Source organism: Grammomys surdaster, unplaced genomic scaffold (assembly GCF_004785775.1).
Source record: "Grammomys surdaster isolate TR1022 unplaced genomic scaffold, NIH_TR_1.0 265, whole genome shotgun sequence".
In the NCBI taxonomy this organism is placed as follows: Eukaryota; Metazoa; Chordata; class Mammalia; order Rodentia; family Muridae; genus Grammomys; species Grammomys surdaster.
The window spans coordinates 40836-49535 of NW_021604706.1; positions in this window are offsets into that span (position 1 = coordinate 40836).

Genomic DNA, 8700 nt, shown 5'->3' on the forward strand with positions numbered 1-8700 from the left:
TAATTTCCTCTTAAAGGTAAAATTGGTAGTAACATCTGGTATTATTCAGTAGAGAAGTAATTAAAAGTTCTATTATAATAGCTGAAAAGGGAGAGGATATGTGTTGATACAGCTCAGACGATAATTTTAAAGCATTGATCATGTTTGCTCTTATCTTTAATATCTTGTATGTCAAAATCTAAAAGTAACATGAGAAGACTACTTGGTCAGTTGAAAACACTTCCAGGGAACTTGAGTCCTTGTCCCTTCTTTGCTCAAGTTGAGTTGTTTCCATGGCAGCTTATGCCTTGACTCTAGAGATCTTGCTCTGATGAAAGCCAAACTTGCTATGAGGCAATGGCATTGATGGGCCTTTTGCCTCTTCTCCTCCTCTGTTTTATGGTCATCTAGAAATAAGTACCCAGTCAGCATACTAATTGTGCTGGTTGGTTTTTGTTAACTTGACACAGACTAGAGTCACCTGGGAAGAGGAAACCTCAACTGAGAAACTGCCTCTGTCCCATTGATCTGTGAGCAAGCCTATGGAACATTTTCTTCATTACTGATGGATATGGGAGGGCCAACCCCACTGTGAGCAGAAGCATTCCTAGGCAACAGTCATGGATCATATAAGAAAATAAGATGATTTAGTCATCAGACGCAAGCCAGTAAGCAGTTTCTACATGGTCTCTGACTCACTTCCTGCTTTGAGTTCTTATCTTGGCTTCCATCAGTAGTAGGCTGTAATTTGAAAGCCAAATAAACCTTTTCTTCCTTTTGGTCAGTGTTTTATCATAGCAACAGAAAAGCAAACTAGTACACTAATGAAACACAATATATTTGGGGAGATGTCAGGAAGCGTTAGTAGCTGTTTAGGCCTAGAATGGCCTTGATCTAGAAGTATCTGCAAATAGTTACCAATCACAGCGTTTTAATACACTCACAGAGGGACTGGAAAGATAGCTCAGTTGTTAAGAGTACTTACCTACTCTTCCAGAGGATTTATGTTGGGCAATGTACAACTAACTGCCTGCTATTCAAGCTCTGACTGGAGATCTGACACCTATGAACTAACTCTGTAAGAACTGGCACTCACATGGACATACCCACATGTACTCACACACATAATAAATAAAACAAATTTAAAACATACACAGAAATTTTTGTTCCCTACGTACACTGAAATGGATTCTATCTTCTGACCTTTGCTAACTTGCTTCTACACAACAGAATGTAGAAGTTACATTAAGTAAATAATAACATTGAATTGTAAAAAGGCAATGCAGCTTCTTCTAGGTTCTTTCTCTTGTGGCATGCCGGCCTTGGGTTCCTGCAAAATTCATGGAAAAAGTCTAATTGCCTGAAGGCTGCCATGGGGGAGAAGCTACATAGAACTTGATAGACTTGCCCAAGTAGCTCTTGTTGTCTGTCCACGCTGTCCAAGTCTTCTTAGCCATATTATTTTTCTGTTGCTGTGTTAAAACATCATGACTAAAGGCACCTTAAGGAATAAAGAGTTCATTGTGGCTTACAGTTCTTGAGAAATAAGAGTCCATGATGGTAGAGTATAGCAAGAAAGGGCAGGAATAGGAAGGTGATGGCTCATATCTTAACTACTAGCATGAAATAGAGAGAACAAACTACAAGGAGGCAATTCCTTAAGCCCTTAAAGTCTTTTTCCAGTGACGTATTTCCTCTATTAAGTTAGTGCCAACTTCCTAAACATACCCTAGAGTTACCTAAGAAAGGAATCTCAATTGAGTTTTTTCCGTTAAGATTGACCCATGGACATGCCTGTAAGAAACTGTCTTGTTAATTGATATAGGAGGGTACAGTCCACTGTGGGTGCTTCATCCTTAAGTACTTGGTCCTGGGATAGAGTAGAAAGCTAGCTAAGTATGAGTCTGCTAGTAGGCCAGCCAATAGTACTCTTCTATGGTTTATGCTTCAAGTTCCTTCCCTTATTTCCTTTTAATGATGAGCTATAACCTTTGAGCTGAAGTAAACCTTCCCCTCCACTAACTTTCTTTTGATCATGGAGTTTTATCACAGCAACAGAGATGAAGCTAGCATAAAGTGTAAATCCAAAGACCTAAACATGATATTGGAAATTATGACTCCTAAAAGCTGATGGTGCATTTGCCATTGGGAAAAATAGCTCTACAGACCACAATAGTCCTGGAGAATAACTAATTGGATAAGTCAGCAGTTCCTCAAACACCTGTCTCCGTTAGGGATGTACTGTTGTGAACAGATACCATGACCAAGGTAACTCTGGAAAAGATAACATCTAATTGGGGCTGGCTTACAGGCTCAGTGGTTCAGTCTATTTTCATCAAGGTGTGAGCATGGGAGCATATAGGCAGACATAGGGCTGGAGAAGCTGAGATTTTTTCATCTTGTTCCAAGGGCAAACAGAAGAAGACTGGTCTCAGGTGGTTAGGAAGTGGATCTCATTGCCCACCCCCACAGTGACACACTTCCTTCAACAAGGCCACACCTCCTAATAGTACCACTCCCTAATAGTGGTACTCCATAGCATATTCAAACGACCACATCTGTGGGGCTAAACTTTAAGACAACTAACCACAGGATGCCTACAAGTATGACAGTACTAGACCCTATATACATTGTATTTTTCTATTTTCTATGCAGTATTGAGACATAACACCAGAATTGTCTTCTCATGTGTTTTGTTTATTTTTAAGATTAAAAAATTATGTGTATAAGTAGTTTGCATAAACATGTATATTACCACATGTGTATCTGGTACTGTCAGAGGTCAGAAGAGGGCATCAGATTCCTTGGAACAAGAGTTACAGATGGTTGCATGCCATTGTGTGTGTACTAGGAACTGATCATGGATCCTTTGTAAGAACAATAAAAGTTGTTACCTATTAGGCTATCTCTAGCCCTGTTTTCTGACGTTTTATATTCTAGACTCTCCTTTCATGCTTTGGGGCCATTATTAAAGGGGAAAAATGTCTTTCAGTGAAAGAAAGCATTGCAACACCATGCCAGTCAATCTAATATTTAAAATAGATAGTAAGTGGCTTGGAGCTAGGTAGTGCATAAGGTATGGACACACTAGAAAAAGAGAAAAAGGAAAAGACCTTGAAGCCTGGAGCAGTCCACCTCATCAGATTTTCCTTGTCTGAGTAATTCAAGGCAAATTCTCATCCTGACTCCTCATCCCCACCTTAAGGCCTGAAAGTACAGATCATGACTCATTTCAACTCAAGAGCTGGGAGAGCAGTGGTCTATGCATTGTTTCAGCCATTACCTTCTGAATTAGTGAGGCGTCTTAACTCTCTCCTTATTTATGTACTTGTTTAATTAGTTATTTTAATTGTGTAGTACAACATTTATATGCTGTGTGTGTGTGTGTGTGTGTGTGTATACACATTTATGTGTATGAGAGAGCATATATGTTTAGGTCCCAGAGGTTGACACTGCTGTCTTCTTGGATCAATCTTTAATTTATGTATTGAGGCAGGTTTCTCACTTGAGTCCAAAGCTCATCAATCTGGCTAGTTCAGTATGCTCAGGATATTCCCTATTTCTGACTCCTATGCACTGGGACTATAGGTAGGCCACCAAGACCACCTTCCATTTACATGGGTGCTGAGGATCTAAACTCTAGTCTTTGTGTTTGTATGAGGCAAGTACCTGCTAAAAAACATAAACTCAAAAATCTTTCCTCTATCTACTATTGATATTTCCTTTTGATCAGAAGATAGAGATAAGGTTATATGGTAATAAATTCACAAATGATACAGAGATGAACTCTAACAATTATAGATTGCTAATGTTATTTAAATAAGAATGACCCCCATAATCTCATATATTTGAATGTTTGGTTCCCATTTAGTGAACTGTTTAGGAAGGATTAGGAGGTGTGCCCTTATTGGAGGAGGTGTGTCACTGAGGGTAGGGTTTAAGGTTTCAAAAGCCCATGTGAGACCCAGTTTCTCTCTCTGCCTGCTACCTGTGAGTCAGAATATAAGCTCTAAATTACTGCTCCAGCACTGTTCCTTTCTACCTGCTGACCACCACACTCCTCACCATGTATTCATGGATTAATTCTCTGAAACCGTAAACAACCCCCCAATTACACTTTGTTTTATAAGTTGCCTAGTTCGTTGTGTCTGTTCACATCTGTAGAACAGGAACTAAGCTAGCCATACACTATTTTAAGATATTGATGTGAACTACTTTATTTAGTTCTCCTAACTCACAGGTGGTAGGTACTAATATTATTTCTATTTTAGATATAACCCAATTGGGGATTATAGACTTTAAGGAATTTGAAACAGAACTGGGAATGGTAACATACACCTATAATCTCAGTACTCAGGAGGCTAAAGTTCACGAATTTGAGATCAGCATAGGTTGCATAGAAGTATTATAATCCTCAACAGATGTTTCCCTTAACTTAAGGCTCTAGGAGAACTTCTAGGATAGTTTTGAATATGAGAGAAGCTGTGGAGACCCCAGAAGTTTTAGTCAGCTACTTAAAAGTACGAATGGCTGTGCAGCTGCTGGCTGAATTGAAGATAGTCTTATGAAACTGTTTCTACTGGCTAGCACAGCGCTAACTCTTCCAACATGGTGCCCAAAGTCTTGTGTAGTCTTGGCCATTTGACAAAGTGTGTCCTTACCTTCAAATTTGGATATTTCTGTTTAGGAACCATGAGCTAAGCCTACAGCAGGGGTAGAATATCTTTCAATAACAAAGACAACAAATATCCTGGCATCTGACATTTTGAAGCTGATTGGTATCTCACAATAAGCCAATGAAGCAAGTACTATTATTGTCTTCATTTTGTAGATGAGGAAAACAAGAAATAGAGAAGACAAATGATTTCCTATATCTGGCTAAGTTACAGACAAGATTTCTGGCTTTAGAGTCCACTGTCTGAGCTTTGCTGTGCCACCGCTTTTGGATATACCTGTCTATCCATCTACCAAGATCTTTGTGCACATATTGACGGATTTGCTTTGCTAAATTTTATCTATTTAGGATTTGTATACCTGTGTTTATAGCTATGATTGGCCTACACATTTCTTGTTCTTTACTCTCCTTATTTATTATTTATATCAAGATTATACTAGCTTCACAAAATGAACTAGGTAAATTTTCTCAAGCTTAAATCATATTGTCTGATTATATGTTCCTATTGGAATTCTGTGATATTTATTTCTCATATACATGTTAAAATCCTCTACTAGGATTGTGTTTGGTACATATTTATATGATGCTAATATAAAGAAGAATATAAAGTTAACTCTAAAATTAAAATAAAGCAAGTGAATATAACTATCTACCAAATCTGTAATACTATACACAGAAAAATGTGTTCATTTTAAGTGGTTTGGGTGATATAGTCTGATATACATGTATAGTGGAATATTCTACAAAGATATAAAACACTATGCAAATCATGTTTGTTTAATAGCTTTATCATAAGAAGGACTATTGATACTATTATTTTGAAAGGGTTTTTATGTATTATAAAGTAAAGCAAACTATATAGCTATGTGCATATTGTTACAAATTAAGATTCCCTATTAAGAAAAATCAGGATAATTGAGATAAAGCTGAAGCTGGCTCTGTCTCTAAGCACACTTCTATAGTTGGTGGCACATTCGCTGCCTCAGGGCCCTTAGGGGCCTGAGATTCAAAAAGAATAAAAGTTATAGGAAATAGAGATACAAGTAGAAAAATCTAAAAAGTTAACAAAACCTCACAAGCTTCATTTGGAGTTAAAAGTATAAACATGAAAAAAAACATTAAAAATATAACTGCAGGGGTAACGGAGATGGCTCATTCAGTAACGTACTTGTCTTATAAGCAAAAGGACCTGATTTCAAGCCCCAGAATCCAAGCTGTTGTGCTGGTGCATGCTTATGATCCCAATGTTAGGGACGAAGAGACAGATGCAGTTCATTGGCCAGCCAAACTAGCCAAATCAGCAAGTCCTGGGTCTCAGTGACAGATGATGCCATCTGGAAAAAAAAAAAAAGAGGTGGATGGTTTCTGAGGAAGGACACTCAAGTTTGACCTGTGATCTCTACAGCCACACACATGCATCCTCCACCAACATGATGAACACCACCCCTGCTCCAAACATAATTTCTAGATGTTTAATCCAGGAGATGACCAAAAAAAATCTGCTAATGCCTAGATAGTAATAATTTAGGCGTTTTAGGACATACTGCATCATTGCAATCATTTACCTCTACTATCATTGCATAAAAGCAATGACAGACAAGATGGAAAACAATGAGATTTTCATTAGCCTTCTTACTGATTTAAACATTAAATAATGTTTGGTTTGTTTGTTAAACAAGCAAATTTACTGATTTAAACATCAAGTAATGATAATGTTGATCAGTGTAAATGATATTAAAACACAAAATAAATAAAAGTTCATGAATTTATACTTACAATAAAAAGAACAAAGAAAAGATAAAGGAAAAAAATACTTGTCACCTCGGAGGGTGACTTCTGCATCAAAATTTTCCCTGAATATTTATAATTATGAGAAAAATTGGTTGCCTATACTCCAATTAAAGAGAATTATTTTGTCATGTAAATGTGTCATATAATTAGAAAATCATTCTATTAGGGCTAAGGATAGGGTTAGATAGACTACCTGGCTACTGTACATAAGGCCTTGAGTTTTATCCCCACAAACACACACACACACACACACACACACACATACACACAAACACACATGGGGGAGAAGGAGTATGGAAGGAAGGAAGGAAGGAAGGAAGAAAGGAAGGAAGGAAGGAAGGAAGGAAGAAAGGAAGGAAGGAAATTTTCTATCAAACCTTACTGTGCTAGTTTTGTGTCAACTTGATATAAGCTACAGTCATCTGAGGATAGGGAGCCTCAAGAAATAAGTCCATAAGACAGGGCTGTAGGCAAGCATGTAGGGCATTTTCTTAGTGATTGATATGGGAGGGTCCAGACAATTGTGGGTGGTGCCATCCCTGGGCTAATGATCCTGGATTGGATTAAGAGAGCAAGATGGGAGAGAGAAAAAAGACGATGACTGCTGCAGGCACCCACTGCTGCTACCCACTATGGAGCTCCAAGGAATCAGAGATCAAAGGAGGCTCCAAAGGCTGATGCAGCAGCAGAAAAGGAGTCTACAGAGACCACAGTAGTTATAGAACAATTAATTTTTTTTAAGGCAGGTATTCTAGGAAGATGCTTTTAAAATGTGGACTCACAAAATTCACAAAAAAAAAAAAAAGATGGTGGAACAGAGCTACACTCTGAGGTGAATGAAGAATGTATGCTCTTTGCTGCCTTGTCTCAGCCACAGGCTTCAGACACAATGGTGGTGCCAGATGAGAGTGGCTTGGCTGGCCCCAAGGATAGGGTGGTGTACAGTGGCCTGGAGCCCCTGCAGAAACATGTCATTACTGAATAGGGCTGCCTCTAGTTCCACCAGCCAGCCTCAAGCATGTAGCCACCATTGTAGCCTACACTGCTTGCCCTGCTGAGAGCCAGAGAGCATAGAGCAGTGGTGCTGCTAGACGCCTACAAGCTCAACAGTAGTGCCTGGTAGGGGTAGTTGATACCAAGGACTGACTTTGGTTAGCAACAGGATATCTGAGACAAGTCTTGGTGATAACCCAGTGTTTAATGATACTTCAGAAACCAGAACCCCTGAATCAGACTCATGATTCATTGCAATGAAAATATGTATTCAAAGCTGTTTGAGCATACACACACATACAGGGTGACACATTGCAGTTTTTAATGCCACTATGACAAATGAATATGAGATGGAGAGGTGGGAAGGATGGAGGAACTCAGCTGTGAGTACAAAATGGAAAGCAGAATGGTGTACAGCAGCCTGGAGCTTGCATAAACACAGTGCACAGCCGCTCGATTACTTTGGTTCTGGGCAATGATAGGATGTCTGAGATGAATAACGATTCATTTACTGGACTGGACCTCCTGGAAAGACCTCTATGGTCTGTGCTGCCCTCAGAAGTCATGTTGATATCTATTGGTATCCGTGGTCCATGCTGCTGCCCCAGGCTATGTTGAAGCTCAAGGTTCATGTGGATGTCTATGATCTGGGCTGCTGCTGGAAGCCATGTGGATGTCCATAGTCTGTGCTACCACAGGAGGCCATTAGTGTCTGTGGTTTGTAATGATATGGAGGGCCATGTTGGGGCCTATGCCTACTGCAGCCAAGGGCCTTGATATCTGTGAGCCATTTTACCACAGAAAGTCAGATGGATAACCATGGTCTGTGCTGTCTCTGGGGACCATACTGATGTCCAGGGCCTGTGCTGCCACTGAGAACCATGATGGTGTTTTGGTCTGTGCTCCAGCTGAGGATCATGTTAATGTCTGTGGTCTGTGCTACTCTGGAGGCCAGCTTGCTGTGAAGAGACACCATGCCCCTGTACAGTGTTGCATTTTATAAAAATATAAGGAGAAAAGGAATATGTTTGGATGTTTGGTGTATTTGTAGTCAGATGTGGGAGAAGAGGGTGCATCTGTGGGCCCATGCTGAGCCATCCCTTCCCCCTGAGGGACCAGCCACATGATAGTATAGTCACATGATAGTATAGAATAGAGTTTATTTGGGACATGGGGAGGGGTTTGAGGATGTAGAGACAGAGAAGGGGGGAGAGAGAGAGAGAGAGAGAGAGAGAGAGAGAGAGAGAGAGAGAGGAGGAGTA